Here is a 26,556-nt window from a genome sequence, read left to right on the forward strand (position 1 = left end):
AATCAAAGCCAAAACAACTAGCTTCTATTTTGTTCTCCACCTTCAAAATCACTGGACATCTAAATGAGAACAATATGTCCTGGCAGCATGACCCAAGTGAAATATGGCTTGAGGTGGAGTATGGCATGGTGCCCCTGCCAAGCAGCTTCATGCACCAGTAATCTCTGAGATCTGCTCCTTACAGGGTGCTGAAGGCACAAAAATCTCCTACGCCATGTCCTCCCCACTTTTCTCAAATAGATTGTCGTGCAGGAACACCAGGGTTTACCCTGAAAATAGGGGAAACTAAAACTACCACAAATACCTTGTTATTTGTAGCACTGCTGACAAAGACAAGAATACACAAGCAAAAGCAAAAAAAAAAAAAAAGTAAGCATTTTCATAGAATCAGAATACCCTTAGCTGGAAGAGACCCACAAGGATCAATAGAGTCCAACTCCTGGCCCTGCACAGCACAACTCCAAAAAAATCACACCATGTGTCTGAGCATGTCATCCAATGGATGATGATTTTCTCATAACGATAGGAGGGAAAATACTCTGCAAGCAAACTAGGTTTTCCTCGCTTTTGACAGAAGTGTGTTGTTAGAAGCACAAATACAGAGAAGAATGCTTTCACCTGCTGGCATTAGCTTTAAGAAACTGTCTTGGTTTAAGCACAGATGGAAGTTAAGCACCACACAGCGGCTCACAGACCCCTCACTCTCCGAATCCAAAACAAAGTACTGTAATGGCTACTGAGAAGAAATGAGTTTTACCCTAGCTGAAACAAGGACAGACGCTTTGGCAAAAAGAAAAAATAATATTAAAATTAAAAACACTTTTTGTGTCCAATGCCTGCTATTCAAAAAATAATGCTGGACATGCTAACACAGGTAGCTAGAGCATTATGAAGGATTATTATGTACAGTTAGACAGATTTGGCTGAATTTTGTGGTGTGTAGGCCGGCAAATTCCTTGACGGTAAAAAGACAGGAAACCAAGGATTTTGATCCTACATTTACACGGTCACATGTGAAACAGCCAGGATAAATTTGATTATTTCAAACATGCTTTTGGATGTGGTAGGAGGGCTTTATCTATAATGTATTACACTGAGAAAATCAGAGAAGTTGGAGCAACACTACGAAGTTCTTCTCTGCACTCTTTTCTCAATGCTCTCCATCTCTTGCTCTTCAGTTTTACAGGTAATTTGCACATGCCTTTAAAGTAGCAATTACACTATTGTTTAGAAACACCAAAATGCCAGAAGTGAACAGTAAGCTATACAATGCCACATCTTTATTCCAGTGGAATATATATCTATGCTGCTTCAAATTTCTGACTTATAATTTTTGTGGTGTTACAAACCTTTGGAAACTTCACTGTAGCTTCTGAGGCCCATGTGGTGCAGAAAGTTTTTGCAGTAAAACAACTTTGCTTGGAAGAAGTTTCATTTTCCTGTGAAATCAGTCAGAGCACTCATCAAAATGAGACCAGTTCAACAATGTCCTTTTTCACCCTGCTGTCACACAGACCTTAGACTTTATCACTTCTTGCCATGCCAAATACCATTCTTTACATTTAGGTGAAGAACACACTTTATGATTATCACCTGTGAAACTGGAGTTCCATATTCTTTGTGGTACGATAAAATGAACTAAATCCTCACTGTGGCTCTACTTTGGCACACAGGGAGACTCAGAGTCCTTGGTTTAGACCTTCTTCACAGTGGTTTTGTAAATATTTCAAGAAAATGTGGTTCTTTCATGGCTTCTGCACTTGTGTTCGTCTCATTTTTAAGAACCAGCAACGTAGCTTAAAATATTACACTGTTCAGTAATAAAAGTAGAAAGTCATCTGCAGGTTAGGTCAAAGGTCCTGCAAAAAAATCACATTAGCAAACAAAGTGACAAGCAGACATCATGGAGGAGGACGAAACAGGCAGATCTGAATCATCAGCTTTGTCTTCTTAAAGCTTTTCATCCCAAGATATGCAAGTGCATCTGGTCTGCATTTGAATACTGGAGTACTGCCTATGGATATAAGATAATATACCGTGAAATGCATCGAAGAACAAGGACCAGTGAGAAGTTATAAACAGATTTTAATTGATATACTACTCTTAAACCTAAAGCAGGGAGCATTTAATTTTTTCTTTTCTTCTCTATCCATCTCTTTTTTTAACTCACTCTTTCCATGGAAACTAAACCTTGCTGAGATGTAAGCACTGACAGAAATAAGCTCTATTTCATGGAAAGGCAGAAGTTGCTCTATTATGCCAGCTCTGACTCTGGCTCATGATAATTTTTTTTTAGGAAATTACAATGAATGTAAAGACTTGCTTGACCTTGTGCAGGACTGCCCACTGCTCATGCTCTTGTCCATTTTCTGGGAGGAGAAAGACAAACCACTGCTTTTGACCTTTTCAAGATGCCAGAAGAAAGAGAGGCAGTTTAATATGATAAAGAACCCTGAAAGCAACAGCTGTGACCTCCAGTGATAACCTGAGTGGTCACACAAGGAAGAGAAGGAAGAAACTGTTGTTACTTCCTAATGTCTGTGATGGTTTGAGAGCAACAAAAGAAGAAATCTTGTCAAACCAGATAAAAAGTTGTGAGGACTGTGGAAAGATGATGGGACTGGAGAGAGGACTGGGAGGAGTAAAGGCCCCTTGCTGTGTGGAACAAGTTTTGATGCTATAGATCTGTGACTTGCTTGAAGTACAGTCTGTCTATATACTTCCATCAGACAGTGTTGATCTAGGGCTTGAATGGGAGAAATTACTGCAAGTCTTGACAACCAACAGTCTCACCGCTCAGATATTCTGATGTGCTTGGACTATGCCTTCTAATGTTTGAAGAGCTGTTGCCTTCACTCTTTGAGACAGACTATGTTATTGCAAAGGTGGGAGTGGGACTCCCTGGCCTAGTGCATGAAAGAGGATATTACTCATTGCTACTAAGAAGCAGAGACATTTTTTGGAAAAGAGTGGTAGAGACTGTTACCTACTCCATTCCCCTGAGTCTTAGGGCAGGAAGTTATCCAAGGATGATAGAATAATAGAGTAATTTCTGCCCTTTTTTACTATCACAGAATGCTTTGAAGAAATCCAGAACACAATCAAAATCTGAATGGATTTCCTTTATTTTGTCCTCAGAACTCAAATGCTTATACAATATAGACAACAAGCCTATCAAGCACTGATTTCCCTCCTCCCTTCTGTCTTTCTTCACCACATTTCATATTTGTTTCTAAGAACAGATTGTTCTTCTGAGATGTCTCTGAACCTGGCAATGCCTCAGAAACACACTGCTCAGTTATTCAAGTGACAGTTATGAACACTAGAGCTGGCTGGATACATTACACACCCAGTTTATCCAAGATGTAATTTAAGACAGGCCATTTATTCAGTTCAACTACATGTAAAGCAGAGCAACTCTGTGCAGGAATGCACAAGATCAGGAAGAAAGCTTTAAGTGGTGTTCATTCATGCTTGCACATGTCTTCTCCACTTGTAGGGAAGTACAATATTTTGGAGATTTTCTGGGTCAAATGCTTCAAGTTGCTTCAACTTTCTTTCTGCTAGATAAACACAATAAATCACAAGCTTGTTTAAAGGTAGAGTGAGCCAATTTCTCTGGTAAGCACAGTAGCCTCTGCAAAGTTCTTTTGGTCCAGTTTTGTTTGCCCATTGCAAAACCAAATCATGTGACATTTAATGAAAGAGCAGGAGAAGATTAGGAATGAATAGTACAACAGCTTAATATTTCTTACACTGTCCATAGATGTGGGAAAAAAAGCAGATGTTGAGCTGTGTGTTCAGCTACCCAAAGACAACTAGTCCTTGTATGTTAGCTCTGCTCTTTCTTCCTGCTCTTACCTCATTTCTGTACTTAACAACCTTGTTTCAGCATGCACCACCACATTGGTCTGCAGGGCAGAAGCCATCATTTCTAAACATTTCAGAGATACTGATCTTAGAATAATAGAATCATTGCAGTTGGATAGATGATAAAAACCTCCATTGACTAGAAGCAAACAAGGAAAAGGAGAGTTGAGTTCATCATCCTGGCAAGAATAGGACCTCAGGGCAAGGTCCTTCTGTGTCCCCATACTGCAGAAATGGTCAGGTTAGCCACAGAGTGGTCAGGTAAATCTGAGGGTGCACTCAGACTCGAGCAGGAGGGAGAGACCCAGACATGATAGGGAGGCGTTGTAGCCCCTTTACAAAGAGGCAGAAACAGATCCTGCTCATATTGTCTGCCTGGGTACAGGGACTTGCAGACATGTGTTCTTAGGACTGCCAAACACAACCCTCAGGACTCTATTAGGGCTGTCAGGCCTCTCAGTCTTTGCTGCCAGGTAGTAGATTCTGCCCAAATGAAGAACTTAGATGGATAATTAATGAGAATTAAGCCATGCAGAAGGCATAAAACCCCACACTACAAGGGTAGTGTAGGACACTGTTCATTAAGCAATTACTTGATATGGAAAATACAGCCTGATGTGGCATTTCCATTACCCAGTGTTATTATACTATTATTCATGCACGCCCTGCTGGGAAATGGGACTTCTGAACAACTTCTTTACCCTCCAAGGATGTTAACACTCTCTTGGAGCACCTCCAGAAAGAGTTCGACAAATGCACCTACAGAAGAAAACACAGGGTTTTATATAGGAGAGGTAAAGTCGCCTTGAGCCCTCACATGATATTGGAAGAAAAAACATCCCACCAGTTCCCTTTAGCACAGTGTTCTTTAATATGCCGCCACATTAATTTTCATGCTCCCACCCTGATATCTTGGATGCTTTCCCAGACACAATGTGACAGCCAAGAAGTCATGCTCACCATCATCGCACAGTGTAAAGGAAGAAGTGGACAAAAAGGTACTGTGATATTCAAGCTACTTGTGAGCAAAATGGAGCATTACTGCTCTCCTGAGGGTAAGGAACATAGATCAACAGAAACACTGGACAAGACAAAAGGGTGTGAAACCATTTAAATCTTTGTACATGTATATACATGTATGTAAGTATGCTACAAAACATGAGCAGCTAAGGTTAAAATACTTAGAGGAACAATCTATAGGGAAGAAGAACAGGGAAAGAAAAAATTTGAAAAAGGGTTAAAAGGCCTCATTTATGCTATTTGAGGACTATAAAAATGTCTTAATTTGCCACTTTGTTGGAGGAAGGGGGATAAGAATGCAAGTATTACATTATTTGTTTGATAATAGCTGCAAATATGAATCAGATTAAAAGAATGAATCATTCCCATTCTCATGATCAACTACCAAAGCCTACTGAGGCAGCTGATACTAGGAATTTCATCAGTGCTATTCATGATTTGTAGTCCTGAGGTTGACACAAATTATGAGCAGCCAGACCCTGGGCCATCACGTGAGCTGGGAAGAGATTTCCTGCCCCCACCCAGCCAAGGGGCCGGAAAGATGACTGTGCCACTGCAGGGGAAATGTGGACCCTGTTGCAAAAGCCCACCACTACAAAGAAGTATCAGCACCACTGTCCATCCTGGTTTTTTGTAAGAGGGGGATGGAAAAAAGATGGAGCACAACCCTAACTGGGCTTTGAGCCCTTCTCTTCCTAGATTTGTATGTAGTGTTGTTCAGAGCAAGAGCAAGGTGCAGATGGGCATGAACCAGGATTTGTTTTCTCATGTTTTTGGCTCCCATCAGTAAATACTGGGGCTTGGGGGCTAGTTTCTCAATGGGAAAAGGAATTAAGACAGACATTTCAAAATGTTTCCCTGTGGTCACTTGGATATTTACAGCAGTCTTGGCTCCTTGAGAGAGCGCAGAGGCAATTTCACCTTTCAGAAAAAAACCCAGCTGTGATTTCACTGCACCTCTCATACAGTCATGTCTATAAGAGCAGCTGCTTGCAGCATACTTCGCCTTCCTTCCCTAGACTCTGAAGTTGCTGCTAGCTCACACCTCAGCAGCTAAACATGGAGGCTTGACTTCTGAATCTGCAGCGTTCCAGGACTAGAGAAATCAAGGAAAGACTGAATAGCACAGACAATGCAAAGGGAGTGTTTTAACATACTCAGTATCTTTATCAGCAAGGAAGTCTGCTTGCCCTTTGGTGACTGTAACTCAAGAGAGTTTCATCAGGGGTTCTTTTGCATTGAGGACCTTTGAAGTGAAAGGAAGTAACACTTTTGACTGGGACATATTGCCACACAATCTCCCTTAAATAGGCACAAGCCCTTATCATCCTCATCCCTCCATTTTATTCTGATAAGGCATTACCCCTTCATCCCTTTACACATTTGGGCAGGGAAGTGATCTGTTAATTAGCCAGATGTCAATTTTTAGTGGAAGTCTGATTCAGAAATCTTGTTTTTCCTAGATTTAAACCTGTTGAGTGATTCATAAGGTCCATATGTACATGGCACACTACATGGCACAGTACAGCTCCATTGGTTAGCATCCTAAATCTGCCAGATGGCTCATTAAAAAGATAAGGAGCAGGAGAAAATTCACTGCCAAAGATAGTGTTGTGACAGCAGCATCCATTAGTCTGAAGTTCACAGCAAAAGCTACCATGCTTCGGCATTTTTTAGTACACTGCACTCTTCAACTAGGATACTGGGGAAGATCAAATTTAGAAAAGAAGGGCTTTAAATAGAAGTTCAGTTCAAAAATAAAGTGTACCCTTGGAAGTTATGTTCCTATGTTAAATTTAGAAACATGATTGGAATAAAACATTTACTAGCATTCTCAGGTGACAGTGTAGTCAGGCGGACACGCTGTTTCAAATACAGACTTCCAAGAAAAGCAGGGCTGGACCTTGTCTTCATTTACTTGTTATTACACAACTAAGAACTTCAGAGATGTGTGAACAACTATAAATTTTCATATGTAGTCAATCTGTCTTAAGTGGACTGACAGCTCGTATCAATAGTTTTGTGTACTTACTGGTTGTCTCCTGATTTCCAAGTAATGCGTGTCTCTGTGGCCAAACTTTCAAACCTCTGTTTCCAACAAGGCACAGGAATAATCTTATTCAGATGTCCTCTACCCATAAGAGCTTCCAGTCGGACATGTTTGGGCAGATTTTTAAAAGCACTTGGCAACAATATTCCAGAAATAGCCTGAAGAGAACTGGGTGAGATACTGTGGCCAAAACTTTTCTGTTAGCAAAATACAATATTTCCAACAGTTAAAATTCATTTCAAAGAAGCAAATTTGTTTGTATCAGAATCTAGGGAAGAAGGAATTGAGCATAGAAAGAGAAATAAAAAATGATGTATCCATTTGTTTTGTTTGCAGAAGAGAATTATTTTTCTGTTCACTGATATTTTCATTCTGAAAAACATACACAAGGCAAATGTAGTATTGTATGAAATATTAACAACACATTTGCCTGTGTGATTTTGAACTGCAAAAAAATTACTTTCTGCAAACTTTCATCTTGTTGAAGATGTTGCAAAAAAAGGTATTTTTTGTTTTTGTTCTGGGCTGATTTTTCTCCTAGCTGTTGGAAGAACTGTCACAAAGCATAAAATCAACTATTCATATGGCTTTAATAGTGTTTTGTTTGTTGGTTTGTTTGTTTTTTTTTTCAATTTATCTCCACTCTTTATGATAAGTTCACAATGAGAAAGAGAAAATTCAGTCCTATGTGATTCCCATGAAACTAAAATTCACTGGATGAACTGGGGAGAAATAATTACCTACTCCTGCAGGTGATTTTATCTCTGTTAGACCATCATTTTATGTAGATAATGAAAAATACTTAAAGATGTCCCACTCTTTCTACTGTATTTAAAGAATTTGCTTAAGGAAAAGAAACAGGTTGGGTTTGTATATTGCAGTTGGATTATGCAACAAGATACACAACACTACATTTCTCATTCCTTATTGCTGACTTTTTAACCAGTTCATGTCACTGATTGTTTAACCTATCATATATTTATATTATATATTTAGACTACTTACATAGATAAAAAAGGAAAACTTTCCATGGATGTTTTCTTTTCCAGGAGAGTGAAAATATAATAAAGTTTGCTTTGGAAACAGAAATATGATGTTAAACATAGGAAAAATGTTTTGTGCTGCATTATAATCATTAAACTTCTTTTAATTCTAGTAATATTTCTGACAACTATCTTTCTAGATATTTAATTTGGTCTAGATGTACCCTTCATTTTTGTACTTGGTGGTTTTCTGGGATCAGATATTGGGACTGGTGCTTTTTAACACCTCTGTCAGTGACTTGAGCATGGGATTGAGTGCAACCTCAGCAAGCTTATCAAGGACACCAAGTTGTGTCATGTGGATGGAAGTGATGCCATCCAGAAGCCTGGACAGGTTTGAGAGGTGGTCACTGTGAAGTTCAACAAAGCCAACTGCAAGCTGCTGCAGCTGGGTCAAGGCACTCCCAGTACAGACTGGGTGAAGAATGGATTGAAAGCAGAGCACAGTCACCTGAGGAGAAGGACTTGGGGATGTTTCTTGACAAAAAGCTCAATTTAACAGGGTAATGTGCAGTGACAACTCAGAAGACCAGTTGTATCCTGGTCTGCATCAAAAGCTCTGTGACCAGCAGGTTGAGAGAGGTGGTTCTAGCCCTCTACTCCCCTCTCATAAGACACCATGTGGCATGCTGCATCCAGGTCTGGGGTTCTCAGCACAGGAAGGACATTGAGATGTTATGGAGAAGGTTACTCTGAGAGGTACTGAAAAAGTACTTTAGAGACAGCACACTCTTTGATCAGAGCCAGCATGAGTTTATGAGGGGAAAGTCTTGCTTAATGAGCTTAAGTCCCTTTTTTCAGGTCATCCATCTAGTTGACCTAGGGAAGCCAGAAAATATGAGAGCTTGGGATTTAACAAAGCTTTTGATACTGTCTGTCACTGAATCTTGTTGATTAGAATGTCTAGCACACAGCTAGACAAGTCCATAATACGTTGGGTGAGGAACTGGATGACTCAAGTAGATAGAGTAAATGAGGTCACATCTGGCTGGAAGACAGTCACTGGTGGGAATCCCCGGGGCTCATTTGTAGGCTAGTGCTCTTCAGTGTTTTCATAAATGATCCATACACAAGAGTCAAGTATACATTAAGTAAGTTTGATGATGATATTAAATTGGGAGGAGCTGTGGAATCCCTCATGGGCAGAAGCCTTATAGAGAAATTGGATTAGATTAGAGAGCCAGGCAATCTCCAACCACACAAAGACTACTAAAAGCAAGTGCTGAATTCTTCCAGTGGAATAAGATAATCCTAGTTATATGCACAAGCTGGGGACAAGAGGCTGGAGAAAAGCCTGGCAGAAAGAGATCTGGTGGTTTGGGTTGAATGAATCAGCATTGTGCTCTTGCAACACAGAAGGCCAGTTGTGTCCTAGGGTCCATCAAGCACAACATCACTGGGCAGTCAGGAGAGGTGCTCATCCCTCTGCACAGGTGTGGCCTCACCTTGAGTGCTGTGTGCAGTTTTGGGTGCAACAGTATAAGAAGGACATCAGACTGAGTGTGTCTGGAGGAGGGCAGCCAAGGTGGTGAAAGGTCTCGAGGGCAAGACTTAGGATGAGTGGCTGAGATCACTTGTTTGCTTGGGAAAAAGCTGAGAGGTGACCTCAAGGCAGGTTAGAACTTCCTCAAGGCAGGCAGTGGAGGATCAGGTGCTGATCTGTCTCTGATGAACATTGGTAGGACATGAGGAGGTGAAAAAGGTTCTTTGCCCAGAGGGTGACCAATCACTGGAACAGACTTCCCAGGGAAGTGATGAAGGAACCAACCCTATAGAGTTCAAGAAACATTTTAACAATACTCTCAGACACATGGTGTGATTTTTGGGGTTGTCCTATGCAGAGTCAAGATCCTTGTGAATCCCTTCCTTGAGATACCCTATGATTTTGTTATTCTATGATCTCATCTATAGTATATCTCACCTATCACCTCATCTAAGATACATAGTGTGGAAAAAATACTTAAAAAGAAATATTGTAGTAGATATGTAGAAAGAGGAAACACCAATCTAGTAGCTTGCATCTCCAGCTGTGATATTCTTCAGGATTAAGCAGCCAATCCACCATGAAAATATATATAACCAGTCATAACATCTTTGACTAAAATTAAATTTCATCTTTGGTGAAAGTACATATTTGAAAATCCTGCTGAAAGACAGTTTTTCTGATTTTTTTTGAAAAGCTGTGCATCTTCAAGGGCACATGAGTTTCACTGGGAGATGTGACTACTCAGTATATTTTAAAAATTAAACATGCTGAGTATGGAGGTGTGAAACTCACTAGAAATCAAGGGATTTATTTACAAATGTCTTTCTATTGAAATAGGCAGTTGAAAAAAGCAGCACCTCTAATGTAACACAAGAATGAGAGGTAAAAACTGATCTGCTTCACCACAAAACCAAACTGACATCAAGATCCCTTTGAGGGAATTACATATTTTTCCAAATCCAGTAGGCAAGAGGTAGAGTATCTGCGTTTGGGCAGTAACAGTCAACTTAGACTGGTAGTTACTCTGCAATTCTTTGACTGAATAAAATGAGTGAGGTTTAGTCAAGAAGTGCTGGAGAGCATCTCCCTGAAAGCCAACAACTTCACCTGCAAAAGGAGCCACAAAGTGCAGAAGATGCACAGAAATCAATGGCAAACACACAGATGTTGTACTGTCATACAAACTGACCCTATCTGAAAATCAATTTGTGTATGACAGAACTTGCATGAGGAGTGGAAAAAACAAAAAGCAAATATTTTGGAAAAAATGTGGCAATCAGGAATCAGAAGCAAAACACAGTATAAAGCAACATGGCATTATAAACACAGCACAGCCAGGCACTGCCTCCAGAAAAGAAAAAATGACAGTACCTGAGCACTGTTCCAGACAACGGACCTAAACATGATGGATTTGTCTGCATTTTCCCAATGCTAGCATCTTCCCCTTTGTATGACATTTGAAAATGAAGGTAGAAAATTAAACAAACAAATGAAAAACAAAAGAAAACTAAAACCACAACAAAAAACATCAAAACAAAAAAGTAACAAAAAATAAACAAAAAACTACCCAAACCACCAAAAACAAAACAAAAAACCCCCCAAAAATATCCACAGGTGAGATAGAAAGTGAGGGAGAGAAAACCCCAAAGAGAAAAATCAGAAAATCTTTGTGAGAGAGCATAGTCAAGACTATACATGCTGCCTGGCTAAAAAGAGAACTCAAGATGACACAAGCAAGTCCTGATAGCTTTCCAAAAGCAAGAGTAAAAAAAGAGGTGTTAAAACATGCAGAGATGAATAGAGCAAGCAAAAAACCCGTGGCAAGCACAGACAAAGAGAAACGCATTGCCAGTACATTCTGCCTTCTTTTCAGGGGCTTTCAAGGACAACAGAAAAAAGAGTAAGCGAGTTCATTGAGGAAGAGAAAATTCCATCAACACTCTGTTGATCCAGGAAAGCTGCTGGTGGCCAAGTGCCTTTGACTCACACCAGTCTGTATAAAATTTCTCCAAAGCAGGGTTCCTCAACCCCACTACTGACCATACTGCACAAGGAGAATTTTGCATGTAGCCAAAATGTGAAGACATCTAACGGTTTCACAGCTGATGTGGAGGAGGTACCTTTCAGGGCATGGTATTAGGGAAATCCATGCACAGCTCTACTGCTGGATCTGTATAAGGATCCAGCAGTATAAGGAAATGGAGGATATTTTTAGAAGGACAGCAAGAACTGACTTACACTAATCTTCATGGTCAGTTCAAAGTTTTTTCTAAGCTCCATCTTCTCTTTTGCCATCTGAGCTACTTATGAACATACCCCCAAATAAGCCCTGACTGACCTCCACAGCTTCTTTTCCTGACATTATTTTGCTTGATCCCAGCTCAGGAGAAACTCCCTGCCTGAGCATGGGCTGCTGCTCTGCAGAGAGATGAAATGGACACATGACGTGAATACTGCCCACAACTTCAGGGCTCACCTTTGTCAGTTGTAGAGAAGATAGGGATTTGATTGTTCAGCTTCACTAGCTGCCTGGAGACAGACTCCTGACAGATCTAGCTGAGCTGGTGCTGCAAGTGACCAAGATACCACTCTGCAGAATGGTGTTAGTCAGCTAAGCCATGCCACTGCAAGCCTCATGACACCACCCAGATTTGGAGTACTCAAGTTAGCCTTCCCTCAAACATAGGAGTAGGGTCTGTGAGATCTGAGACATGGAGTTCTGTGAGCAACAAACCAAAAGAGGCTGAAACACCCTGTGTAAGCAGCTGATGGGCTTTTTGTGGGCTGCATTCTGCATGCTGGAAGAGTACAGTTCAATTTGGAACCACTCATACCCATTTTATAGACAGCAAATACGGTGATGATTTTAATTACATTAAAACCCTGTGACAAACAGCTAACCTTGGGCAAATGCTTTTGCAATGTGGATGGATTTGAATAGATTCGCCTTGCACTCAGATTTAAATCTGGGTTTACCCTTTAATCCTTCATCTCTTTATCATTTCATATGATTTCAATCCATGCAACCTCCTCAGCAAAGCTTCTGTCATGACATAGAGCAGATTGAATGTCATTGCACTATTCCCTTTATCCGGGCTCTCTCTCAAAATCAAGGATGCACAGTTTGTTTGTTTGTTTGTTTACATATTTATCCAGGTTGCAAAATCAGCTTTTGGAGGGGGATGCAAGAAGACTTTGATCTTGAGCAACCATTGGCAATGAGCTTTTGATTCCTGCCACAGCTTACATTTATTTGCTATGGCTTGCAAACTCAAGGCTCGCTTCCCAAGCAAAAGGACATAAAATATTTCTTGTTGTTCAGATAATTTCCTTGTTATCCTTTAAGATGAAAGTTTTTGCTTTCCACAGCTTTTTTTCTTATATGTGATGAAAATAGAATTTCTTGTTTATTCATCAAAGGAACAACAGAATGGAAAGGGAGGGGGAAACACTGTTGAAGGATCACTCAAAACTTCAGATTATTCCTCTTATGAAGAGACAGAGTTATAGCACAAATCAACCCGCCTCCTCCACAAACAGCACAGCATTGGTGCAATCAGTCTCATTCACAGCATCTGTCTTGTGACTGGGTAACTGCTCCACACAAACTGTGACTCCTTTCTTCAGGATGCCCTCAGGTATCCTTCTTGAGTCTTTCTACTGCTCCATTTCCTAGAGTTTTTACTCCAGTTTTATGGCTCCACAGTCACATTCATTTTCTGCTTTATAACAATAATTGCTCTCAAATAATTATCAGACTATGATTCCTAATTAGAGAGATGTAGGCAGTACAACATGCACAATGCCAATAATGTAGTATTATCTATGGCTTATGGATGTTTATCTAGTACCTGCCAAAACTGTGACTTTTATCCTGCCTGGCACAATGTTTTGGCAGTCTTGTCATATCAAAACAGAGATAGCTAATTCTCAACCACACCTCAATGAAAATCAAAAGACAACGCTCCTCTGTAAACTTGGAAAGTGATTACCGCACAATGCTGTAGATAAATTACAATGCAAAGAATGGGGCAAATTGAACATGGAAATTGATTTGAAAGTTCTACCTTAAGACCCCAGAATCCCATTTCATCCATGCATATATATTGGATAGAAAAGCTTTAGTAGCAAGTTGTTTTGCTAAGTAAACAACTGCAAGTTGAGACAGAAATAAAGTATTTCCATTCCACTGACAGCTAAACAGCAATAAATCATGCTTAGCTGTAAATTATGAACAGCTTTCATACTCTGAAACTTTATAATGATCTTAATTTTTAAGTTGCCTGTAATTAAGGAGATTGTGTTTTAACTTAAAAGAAACTAGGAAAAATTCAGAAATTTCCTCTTTTTTTTCACTACACTACAGAAATATTAATGTTCTATTTTTAGAATCACATAGCAATTTACTTTTGCTAACAAATGTTACTTTTTATGAATTCACATTAAAACATTTTTAATGAATTTGTACCAAAGTAATGAATATCTTGCAGTTCTAAAAGATCAGTTTCAGTGATACTGTTTAAAACAAAAGTCTTGGATAATTTTCTAATGTGAATTCTGAAAAATAAAAATAGAAACAACAGAAAAATCAGTCATGTCTGCTTATCAGAGTGTTTTCAATTTTGAATACACACACAAAAGGCACCACTCAAAGTTTACAGTTTCTTGTCTTGCAATACCTTTTGAAAATGTGCCTACATCTTTCAAACTAGAGTAGGGAAGAAGGTCATAAAGCTACAAAATTTTGCACAGAAAATCTTCTGAACCTGTATCTGATAGAAGGATTTAACTTTCAAGTTGTATTGGAGAGTATTATTTGTGTGCTTCAAAAAATATGCATGGCAGACCCTATAAGACCATCTATCTATCTATCTATCTATCTATCTATCTATCTATCTATCTATCTATCTATCTATCTCTATATATCTATATATCTGTGTGTGTGTGTGTGTGTATATATAAATAAATACATACCATGACAAGCATTATGACAAAAATCTGTTCATTCAGCATGAGGTATCAGAATAAAAGGGTTTCAGCCAAGAATCTGAATCTGCATCCATGTTGAAGTAGGTAAAGGTCACAGCCAGCACAGCTTTGATGCTGAAGGACATTCGTGTGTATTTTCTAGATTTCTACAGAGTTATATAAGTTGAATGGGTTTTTCTGAGTTTCTCACATTTTAGATGGTATTTAGAAATCACTAAGCATTTTCTCACACATTTCTGAACTTTATTATGACATTACCAAGAACACGTTGTTTTGAGGAACACCTGCAAGAATTCCAGCTGTGGCACTAGGATAACTTGTAGTCAAAACAGGACAGTAAGCTCATAGCCCTTGAAGGGGCTCCAAAGGGCAGTTCTGAGGAGTTCTGAGGGTGGGCACCATGGAAAATGGTGACATGCACTGGCTATAGATATCACTTATGTCAATTAGTGAAAGTTAGTGAAGTAACTGTAACATGCAGCTGATGTGCATGCACATACTTTTCTTGTGCACGTTGAAAGCTTTCAAAATAAGATCTATTTTATCTATCTTCACTAATGTGGTTTTGAGAGTCATTTGCAAGAATTTAGGTATCAGTGTCATGAGGCAAAAGTTGTGATAATCAAACCTGATTTTCTCTTATGGCAAGGTAACCCATCTAGATGATCAAGGGAAGCCAGTTGATGCAATCACTTTTGGATTTCAGAAAAGCTTTTGATACCATCTCTCACAGGATCCTTCTGGACAAAAAGTCCATCACACAGCTGGATAAACATATCACGTGGTGAGCAATTGGCTCACTGGTTGAGCACAGAGGGTAATAGTGAATGGGGTGACATCAGACTGGTGACCTGTAACTAGTGGGGTTCCACAGGGCTCCATCCTGGGCCCTGTGCTCTTCAACATCTTCATACATAACTTGGACATAGGACTGGAAGAGACACTGAGCAAGTTTGCAGATGACACAAAACTGGGAGGAGCTGTTGACTCCCTCAAAGGCAGGGAGGTCCTGCAGAGAGACCTGGACACATTAGAGGATGGGCAATCACCAAACATAAGGAAGTTCAATAAAGGAAAGTTCTAGATTCTGCACCTAAGATGGTCAACACCAGATGTATGAATAAACTGGGGAATGAGATGCTGGAAAGCAGTGCCATGGAAAGGCATCTGGGGGTCCTGGTGGATGGCAAGTTGAATCTGAGTCAGCAGTGCCCTGGCAGCCAGGAGGGCCAGCTGTGTCCTGGGGGGCATCAGGCAAAGCATCACCAGCTGGTCAAGGAGGTGATTGTCCCACTCTGCCCTGCACTGGGGCAGCCTCACCTTGAATATTGTGTGTAGTTTTGGGTGTCACAATATAAGAAAGATATTAAGCTGTTAGAGAGTGTCCAAAGGAGGGCAATGAAGATGGTGATGAGCCTTGAGGGGAAGCCGTATGGCAAGCGGCTGAGGGCACTTCACCTCTTCAGCCTGGAGAAGAGGAGACTGAGGGGAGAACTCATTGCAGTTACAACTTCCTCATGAGAGGATGAGGAGGGGCAGGCACTGATCTTGTCTCTTTGGTGATCCATGACAGGACCTGAGGGAATGGCCTGAAGTTATGTCAGGGAAGTTTAGGTTGGATATTAGTAAAAGGTTCTTCACCCAGAGGGTGGTTGGGCACTGAACAGGCTCCCCAGGGAAGTGGTCACAGCACCAAGCCTGGCAGAGTTCAAGAAGCATTTGTTTGATACTCTCAGACACCTGATGTAGCTCTTGGGAATGGTCCCTTGCAGTGCCAGGAGTTGAACTTCATGATCCTTGTGAATCCCTTTCAACTCAGCATATTCTGTGATTCTGTGATCTTAGTACATTTTTATAAACTCTTTCCTACTTTCTGAAATGTTTCTACCTCCCTCCTACAGAACTGCCACTTGTGGGCTGATGAGTAGAAAAGGAGAGTGCTTGTGAATTCCAAAACCAGACTTCCCTTGCACACAAATAAGTGTAATTCCAGGTAAAAGAGACCCTGAGAGAGGCAATAGCAAGAAAAAAATTACCACAGACAACATACCAGCATGCACAGCCTGAGGTTGTCCAAAAAAATACTTCTGAAGGTTTGGGTATTTTCACTAAACAATGAAAATATTCAATACCAGAGCTGTCTGGGCAGTTTAGCCACTCCACTTGCACGGCTTTGCAAGTCCACACTGCAGAAGCTCCTTACTTTTTTTTGCAGTGGTACTATCATATTTCACTCATGCAATCATAAAGAACAGGAACCCAGGTGGCTGTGGTAATTTCCACAAGCTCTCTAATGTCTGTTTCAGAGCTGCTTTGTGTGATTTTTAATTTTGAAAAGTTGCTACTTGTGGCCTCCAAACCTATATCCCAAACAAGGATACACTCTGAATTTATTTTAAAAACTGGCAGAAAGCGTCTTATCATTATTCTGCTTTCAGCTGCTCATCTTCTGTGCATTCAGTTTTCTAGCAAATTATGTTTCCACCAGTATTTCTGCATGAAACTTATGGTGTTCTATATAGAAATTTCCTCTATCTCTGAGGGCAGGGGAATCTTACAAAGTTGATCTTGTGGGTAGTTAGAGAAAAAAAGAGATGTACCAGCTCAAGGACACAGCAGAGGAACAAGAGACAACAGTCACAAGTTGAGGCAAGGAAAATTCCAATGGGATACAGGAGAAAAAGTATTGCCATATGAATGGTTTAAGGATGGGACAGGTTGGCCAGAAATGCTGTATAATCTCCATCTCTGGGGATTGCCAAGATGTTACTGAACAAATTCCTGAGCAAAGTGACCTGGCTTTGAAATCAGAGCTCCTTGAAGCAAGAGGCTGAGCCAGATGACCTGCAGAGCTGCTTCCACTCTCAGCTACCCTGTGGCCCCACATTCTTTCCACAGCATCACCATTTAGCACAGGTAGCATGGGAGGCCACATCCTAGAGCAGGTCTGAAAAACAAGCTTATCAAGTGGCACTGTGCCATTCATGGCACAAAGATTTTACTGATACTCAGGCAAAATGACCTTAATTTCACCCTGATATTTTATAGTAAACTTTCCTATAATGGTTATAATTCTATTATAAAAATAAGCTTTACAACTTTTAAATATACAAAGTATTCCCTTTTGTTACCTCTACAGTAATCATTCATATCTAAAGCTTAATCTTCCCTCTTAAATCATAGCTAAACTGCAAAACAATTTTACATTTTCTTCTATGATACTGCTGTTGTCGAAAAGCAGATGGTAAAAATAAAACCTTAGCCCCTTTGGACTCAAGACATGGAACATTTAAAAATTTATTTTGCTTAAATAAATATTCATAGAATCATCATAGAATGGGTCAGAAGGGATTGCAAAAATCATTTTATTCCAACCTCCCTGCCATTGGCAGAAACACGTCTCACTAGACCAGGTTGCTCAGAGCTTCATCCAACCTGACCCTGAACACTTTTCAACAAGGGTCGTCCACGGCTTCTCAGGGCAACTGGTTCCACTGCTCACCACTCTCACAGTAAAGAATTTCTTCCTAACATCCAGTCTAAATCTCTCCTTTTTAAGTTTAAAACTGTTCCCCCTTGTCCAATCACTGTCTTTCCATGTAAAAAGTCACTCACTACTTTTTCTATAAGCCCTCTTTCATCCACTAGAACCTCCAAGTCCTTGTTGGCAGGGCTGCTCTCAGTGAGCATCTCCCAGTCTGTACTCATGTCTGAGATTTCCCTGACCCAGGTGCATCACCTTGCAGTTGAATATTTTAAATTTCTTTACATTCTCCTGGGCTGCCTTCTCAAGTTTGTCCAGGTCTCTCTAGATGGCATCCCATCCTTTTGTCGTGTCAACTGCACTGCTCAGCATTGTGTCTGTCATCTGCTAAATTGCTGAGGGTGCACTTGATCCATCTGTCTATGTCATTGATGGAGGTATTGAAGAGCACTGGTTCCAGGACAGTGCTGGGAGACACCACACATCACTGGCCTCTACTCAGACCTAGAGCAATTGACCACAACTCTCTGTCTCATCCAGCCAATTCCTTATCCATGGAATAGTCCACCCTTCAAACCCATGTCTCTCCAATTTGGAGATAAGGATGCCACTGTGGGACCATGTTGAAAGCCTAACAGAAGTTTAGGTAGATAATATCTCTATCTGGAAGTATTTTCTTCTCACAAGTTTCAGTTAATGTCTTCCAAAACTATGTAAATTTATTACTTTTTTATTTAGATTGAAAAAAGGTAGTGTTTCTATATACTTTGAGGCATGTCTGATTTTAAAGTGCAATTCTGTTCACGGTTCCCTTCCTTTGTCTCTCTGGAAACACAGTGTAAGTTGTCTTCAACCTCTGCATATTTGTTAACTGGCACTGGGCTTATCCCTGTCTCCAGGATCCAGTTCTAGTTTTACCTATATTTTGTGTCTGGAGTTCCAGTTATATGGTCTGTTGTGCAACTATTCACAACTCATGTCACTTAATTATTTGCTGACAAAAGTTCGATATGTCCTTAATTCATTCTTTCTATTCTGACAGTATGTGTCTTTCCGGGAAAAAAAAAAAAACAAAAAAAAACAAAAAAACCCACAAAAACCAAACCAAAACGAAAAACAAAACAAAACAAAACAAAACAAAACAAAAAACCAACAAAAAACCCCAAGCCACAAAGTCAGTCTGAACTCCTTGGTGATCTGCTTTTACTACATCTGACTTTCTTTTATTAGATGTATGCAAAATTAGATCTGTAATTATGGCTCCTATTATTCCATCCTTTCCAATCTAGTGACAGATTTTCCCTCTGGCATTTGGTAGTTCTTAGATAAAAGATAAGAAAGGAAGTTTAGGAAGGTAAGTTATTAACTTGGATTGTCAACACATCATTGTCCAATGACAAGCAGAAAGGCTAGATGATCGATAGAAGTGAAAAAGAAAATTGTCATAGCCATAGACACTGAGATTCTAACGGGGTGAAACAGTACATGTGAGCATATTTATGGAAAACCATCAGAGAGCTGACTGATGCATGCAGTGGTGTGCTCAGTAACATTATTGAGATAAATAACATTGGCTGGGGAAAAGAAAAGGAAAAAATCTTGCACTTAGTAAAAGAAAAAAGGGAAGTAAAAATGGAATGTGTTCTTCACATCAGCCATCTTGTTTTTTCAGGGTTTATTCCTCCATCCTAGATTTCTTTCAAGTTTACTTGACACAAACTGTTAGGAAGATAATATGTTTGTCTGAGGTTCCCAGGAGGCATGAGTTCCCCCTCAAACAGGGTTCTGTTTTCAACATGTGAAATTTAGATTATTCGGTAGGATGTATGTTGAGGATCATACAGAAACTCCAAAAAAAGTGATATAAAGCTGCAGAAGACTCAGAGGAAAACATCAAAGGAGAGGCTCTTAGTATGCAATAATTTTAGAAAATGTGAAAACAGGGCTCAACTTCTAAGAATAGTCTGGGGAAGCAAAAAAGCAAGGGGTGAATCTGGATACATGCTGTTCCCTATTTGGCATTAGCAATCACAGTGAGGGAAGCTCTAATACATCAATTTTATATATCAAAGCTGGAGTACTGCTTCTAGTGTAAGAGGAGAAGACGCAGGGAAGAAAAAAAATATTTTTTTCTGGTCATCACAATCCATAGAAACTAAAGAAATTCATAAAGATTCCCACAGCAGCTTCTTCATAAAACAGCACACAACTAACATAAACCCCCCCCCCGAATTAAATCAAGCCTTCTGTTATTAAGCCTCTAGGATAAACTGCATGTTCCATGGCCAGTGCAGACCTCTGTATGAAATATGCTTCTCCAGCTGGCCTGAATTTTCTGTGCCAGAGTGTGTTTATGTGTAGACTAGAAAAGGTTTCTCTATAGGCTCACTAGACTGACATCCAGGCCAAATTTCAAGCTTAAGCTCCAAGACTGGAGCAAACAATACAGCTCTTTTACCCCACCTTTAATAGAAAATCAGTCAGCAGCCTCCAGCAGAAGCAAAACACACTATTCTTGAGTGGAAGGCTTTGAGCAGAGGCATTCCTACAGATCTACTGGTCCCATCTATGCTGCTTTTTATGCTTTCTCTCTAGTTCCATCCTGGGACTGGAACACCATGTCTCCCTCTCCAGTGAAGGTTCTTAGGGCACACCCATAGCATATGAGGCACATCTGCATAAGACATTATGGCTTGTTTCTAACCTCCCATAGCTAAAAGAACAAAACAAAACAAAACAAACCCCAAGCAAACAAACAAAAAAACCACAACACCAAAAACCAAAATGGGGTATGTGTGCAAAAAGACTGGGAGGAAATGTGAGTCAGAGACCATTTCTCCAAGCTGTCAACATTTCATTCCCATGGCCCCTATCAGGCAGTGGCAGTACCTGTTTGCACCCACTTGGCATCCCCTGCCAGTCTGGACGGCTGGCACCTGGTCATGAGGATATGTACACGTGCATGCTTGTGTGCACATCTGTACATATACATAAATACATATGCAGAAAGTTAATTTTAGGCAGAAGGTTCCTGTCTGGGTGCTGAGGGAACCTGCTGCCTTGTTGTCAGGTGAAGCACGCTTCATCCCTAACAGGAGGCAAAATAAGTCATTGCACTCCAGGACAGCTCATGTTTAATTTCCTCTCTTGCAAAGACCATTGGATGAGAAAAGGTGCCAAATCCAGCCCCTTCACAGCCCCCATGCTCTCAGAGCCCATGTGGAGAGCAATATAATCCACTGTAACTTCCCTGAGTCTATTCTGTCTTCCTGGTGCTGCTGCTGTCCCCTGCATAGTGTTCCCATCCCTGATGCTCCTGGGTCAGGATAAGACCAAGACAGCAGGAGATCCAGCTCCAGAGACAATCTAGGTAAAACTGGGAAGGACCTTTGCCAAATGCAGTTCTGTGTCCAACACTGATGGATCCCCATGTCCTCTGAATCTGTCTGGCTCTGAGAAAAAGGAGGCATTCCCCACCTTCTTCAGGATGGTGAAGAATGAAATGAGAGAAAACATCAAGCATCTTGTGACAAATTGGTTCGGCTGGAAGTCTCTAGTTGTGGTCCCGTGGCCTAGAGTGGCTGACTGAATGTGGAAAGGGTGCAGACAGGGGCAGGGTTGCTGCTTGCAGAGGCACTAGTCAACCATGCAGCTGAATTCTCCAGCTCTTGCCAAAAACTGAGTCTGCAACACATCAGCTCAGGGTGCACTGACCAGGAAAATAAAACTGGTGCCCAACACAAATCAGGTGTGCAGGAGAGTTTGTGTCTGTATTTGATGATTCTGATTTTGAAGTGCAGAGGCATTTTTTTAAAGTGAAAGTTGTTGTGATGCCATCATCTCTCTGCCATGAAGGCCTAGCAGATTGACAGCTATGACAAGATGAAGCAGTGTAGGTTTCATACTCCTGAGCTGTCCCACTCCTCCAGTGAGCAAAAGGGAGCAAAAGGTAGGCCTCATGGGGATGACAAGATATATGTGTCCTGAAGGATATTTGATGTTCTTGACAAACATCTCACTGGTGTCTGGCTTTCCCCACCATGCACGGATCTCTATTCCTGTGCAGCAGCTGATGTAGCTTCTTGTTTTCAGCTGCTGTAACAAGGAGTGCATAGATATGTCCTGGTGTAGAGATAAGCCTGTGTTGACCTGATTTTTGGGATAGTCTGTAAATCACAGCCACTCTGACAAAGCTTTTCCTAGGTGGGAATTCTGCTCAGGCAGATTCCATAAGCCTGGGGTGTTTGTGCCCAGAGTTGCACTTGAGTGTTCCCCTGATGCTCTGGGTGTGATCCAAGACAGAACTTCCCAAAGCTGGCAGATGAAGTTATGGAGCTCTGCTGAAGCACTCAAGGCTTCAGTTTTTCTATAGCGACCTTAAGCCACATCATTCCTTTTGTTTCAGGTTCTCAGCTATCAAAGAAAAATAAATACAACTCATGTCTCAAGGGTACTCATAAACTAAGCCTGTAAATCAGTATAACATATACAGTTATTATGGTAAGCAAACCCACATAAACAAATAAGAAATATTGCCATGTTTAAGCCGAGGAAATGTCATTAAATGTTGATAAGTAGAAACTGTAAATATATTGATTTCTTCACAAAGCAAGCTGTCCAAAGTAAGTGTGTCCCTCATGAGCTCAGTCCACATTGCAAGGAAATAAGCCTTTTTGCAAGGCTGTCTATTTATACATTATAGGGTGGGCAAATGTGAGCTTTGCCTCCTCCTACTCCAAGCTAAAAAAAACATGAGGCTGTATTAGTGCAGATAACACAAGGTCAGTGCCACAGGTAAGAGCAAACTGTGTATACCTGCAGATGGCTGAACCACTCTCCTGGCCCTTGCGTCCACAGTACGACAGCTTTCTGCAGAAAGGCTTGGTACTACATTCTCTTTTACTCTAATGCAACTATAGCCAATCTGGAGAAAGGAGTTTGAAGCAGTTAAAAAAAGAAGCAAGTGAGAGGAGGGAAGAGCAGTTCTCCTATGCTTATGATGGCTGTTTGCTGACTCCTCTTCATGGGAATATTGCAATACTTTTCACTGAAGTCAAAGGCAGGCAGCTTTAAAAGAAGAAAATAATATTTAAAGAAGGGCTGTTTGCCTCTCCAGGAGACTGTTTTTCCCCAGTCCATTTCTATGTATCTGAAGCCAGGCATTGATAGTGGGAGTCCTGGCATGGACCACCTCTCTCATGTGAGTGGCACCGGCAGCTGCTGCTGCTGACTCCACAAATGTGACCAAATCCTGCGGCCTCTGTGCAGCCACAGGTCTATCACTACAGACTACCAGATTTGTCCTTATTCACTTTTTCATTTTTCTCCAGTGTTTCAAAGTTCCAAATTCTCCTTAAAAGATTCACACTTATGAAAAGATGGCAACTAAATTACTGTCTGTAACTGATAAACTACATTTCTGAATAAAGTGCTGGCATTTATTTAAGACGAAATAGGATCTGATGTAAATGCCTAAGAAGTTTCTTTAGCAACATTTTTTCTCTTCCAAAATCTCTACTGCTTGTGCATTTTATGGTAGAAAGGATTTTTCACTTTTATTAAAGACCTACAGTTAGACCTCCCCCTTTAACCTAGGAGATTTCTGGCATAAAAACATTTGCATGCTTAATATGTTACTAAAATATGCTGTTGACAGATACTCTGCCAGTAGTGATTTCCCCTGGGAAAGTGAAGTAGTATAGACTTCCTTCCTCATCTGAGAAAAAAACCCCAAAGCACTGAAATGTGTTTTTCCAGGCAGCTGGTCAAGGAAGCAGGTGTCAGGCACATAAGAAAGTCTGCAAGTTCTGCATCACAGCCCCCTTCTTCCCCTGCCCAGCTGATGGAAACCCCGACACACATTGACACTGTTCCTTGTGTGAGGAAAAAAATACTTCCTTGTTGCCCTGAGGCACATTTAGCCTATGCTATGTATAATTTGACAATCATTTCTGCTGCAAGTTGTACAAACAACTTCCAGTTCGTATTGTCTTTATTTCTTGCCACAGTTATCTGTCATTTGTTGAAGCTAAATGTCTCTGCAAGTTTCCAGCTGCTTGGTTTGGATACTTGACAGGCTTGGCTATATTTTCTAATTTTATAATCTCCTTTCCAGCCTTCTGCCTCTCCAATCTTCCCTACAGCATTTACATCTCTCCCTTATCTTTCCACTAATCCACTAGTCTGGCCCTTATATTGCCAGATCAGTATTAAAATCCCCATCCATCCATGCATTTAAGGCCTCTGAGGACTTTCTTTCCTTACACATTGGGCTCCATTATGCTCTCTCCCTCACCCTACTCCTTGTGCTCTACCAGTACCAGCCTGCTCTCTGCTCCCAAGCACAATCTCTCCTTGTTGAAGCAGCCACTGCCAGCTTGCCTACCCGAGCCATCTGGACCTGCAGCCCTGCTTTACTGAATCTCATGACTCAAGGAACATATCTGCATGCCCTTCCCCTGATGATTAATTCTTTCCTCCATCCATTGTTTTTCAGGCTTTAAATCAAGGATTACTACTCCTATTTATGAAGGATTTTAGAAAGTAAGCTGAATTAGGTGCTCTACAGATTGAGGAGAGATCACTTTTCTATAGTGTTTGGCATGCAGGTACTACATTGTGTACCAAGGCAACAGCTAACGGATGGAAAGATGTTACAAACACATGCATGACACACATATCACTTGAAAATTGATATTTACATTGGTTAATTTACAGTGCTATATGAGACATCTTTTTTTATTTTATTATTTACTTATTTTATGTACTCCAGATTTGCAAAGAGGTAACAAGAAATGGCAGCTTCTTAAGTTTGCATAAATTTCGGCAAACTCATGTTTCCAAGGGTGATTATTCTATGCAGGTGGTTTCCTTCAGTAAGGGTTCAGAGTGCCTTTTGTTTTTCAGTGGATTGTATGAAGTAAATCCCTAAGAACACAAGAAAAGGAATTAAAGGGAGAAGATAAAAACAAATGGCACGCAGAAAAACAGATTTACTGCCACAGACAAAGCACTGAAATCCTGTTAGTGGCCATGGGAGGTGACAGCAATAAAACTACAGCTCAGCTTGTCATTTTGCCATTAGTTACTTCTTTTCCTGTAGGTCTGTGTTTTTTGCCTCCTAAATCTTTCACCTGCTACCAAAGCAAACCAGCTCTCCCCAGGCTTCCATGCATCCTCACCAGCTTTGAGCACATGCAGCACTTGGTCCAGGCTGGTCCTGGCACACGTTTGTTCTTTCCCAAGAACCAGTTCATATGTGTGTCAAAGCACCAGGAAGCAGACAGCAATATTTTCTTGCTCCATAGGAGTCAGAATAGCATGTGTCCAGCCTGCTTGCCACTTACTTGCAGCTTGAGTACATATAGCTATTGTATCTGCTGTGTACTTGATCATCTTCCATGACCCTCTAGAGAGTAACAGAAATAGATCTCCAATGATCTTAAAGCACCAACTTCAGCTATTATTTTCTGAGACTGATGGCCTGCTAAATAGGGGGAGCCCCTTATACTGAGCTGGGTTGTGGAGTGACGGTCAGGAGAGCTCAGGCACAGCAGTGATCAGAAGGCTTGATCAGAGGCTCATAACTTAGAGAGTTCATTCAAGATAGATTAACAGACAGTTCTCATAGCTCATAGTGGAAGTAGATAGTTCCTATTACATCACTTCACATCCTAGTAGATCTAAATCTGACTCTCATGCAGTAATAACCACACCTTTTATGCACTCTCACATATAACATGCCACCACGTAATTGGTTAACCAGTTCACCCTACATACACCACAGCCTTTCACTGGTCACAAGGCACCACACATACTCCAGGTAGCTCTGTTCTCTTTAAGGTAGAACTCCAAACAGCTTTCCTTAAGGGATGCACTTACACTCACCCCCACACTGCTACAGTTTATATCCAAGACAAATCATGCCAGTAACCTGGACAGAAGTATAGCATGAGATGTGATTTCCACAACACCTGCACGAAAGCCAAGAGTGGGTTTCTCATTTATCCAGAGGGAAAGTTCATTAAATGTTCCATTTCCTATTAGTACTGCCTTTACGGGTGATTTTCAGTGACAGTCTAAGACTCCCCATTATGCTGGTTGGTGTATAATAAGCTTTGAAGATATTAGAACTTCCATTTGAAGTCATAGGTGCAAGGGTGAGAGAGAGCAAGCAGCTTGAGACACAGAGATGTCTCACATATCCTAATGCTATTTACCCTGAAATTAAAATAAAGTCATCCCAGTTAATAAGCATTGAGTAAAACTTTCCTTTAGCCATGATAAAAGAACACTGCCATCAATGAGCTACTCATGTAACCATGACTGAAACCCTTGAAATTACAGCTGAAATAAGGAACGACCCTTATTTGAGTGCAGCTGTATTTTGCAATTCCTGCAATATAAATGCATTTTTTACAAATATGTTCCTGCATAATCTGAGTTTTACTTGCAAGGACTTCCTTCTGATGTATTCAAACTTATATTCAAAGCAGATTTAAAAGGTTCCCAGAACACAATCAAAGAAAATTGGACCAAGGCTAAAGCAGAAAGTATATGCATAATTTAAAATAATTTAAGGAAGTGAAATGAGCTGTGCTATGAAGACTAGAAG

This window comes from Pithys albifrons, chromosome Z (genome assembly GCF_047495875.1).
Source record: "Pithys albifrons albifrons isolate INPA30051 chromosome Z, PitAlb_v1, whole genome shotgun sequence".
NCBI lineage: Eukaryota > Metazoa > Chordata > Aves > Passeriformes > Thamnophilidae > Pithys > Pithys albifrons.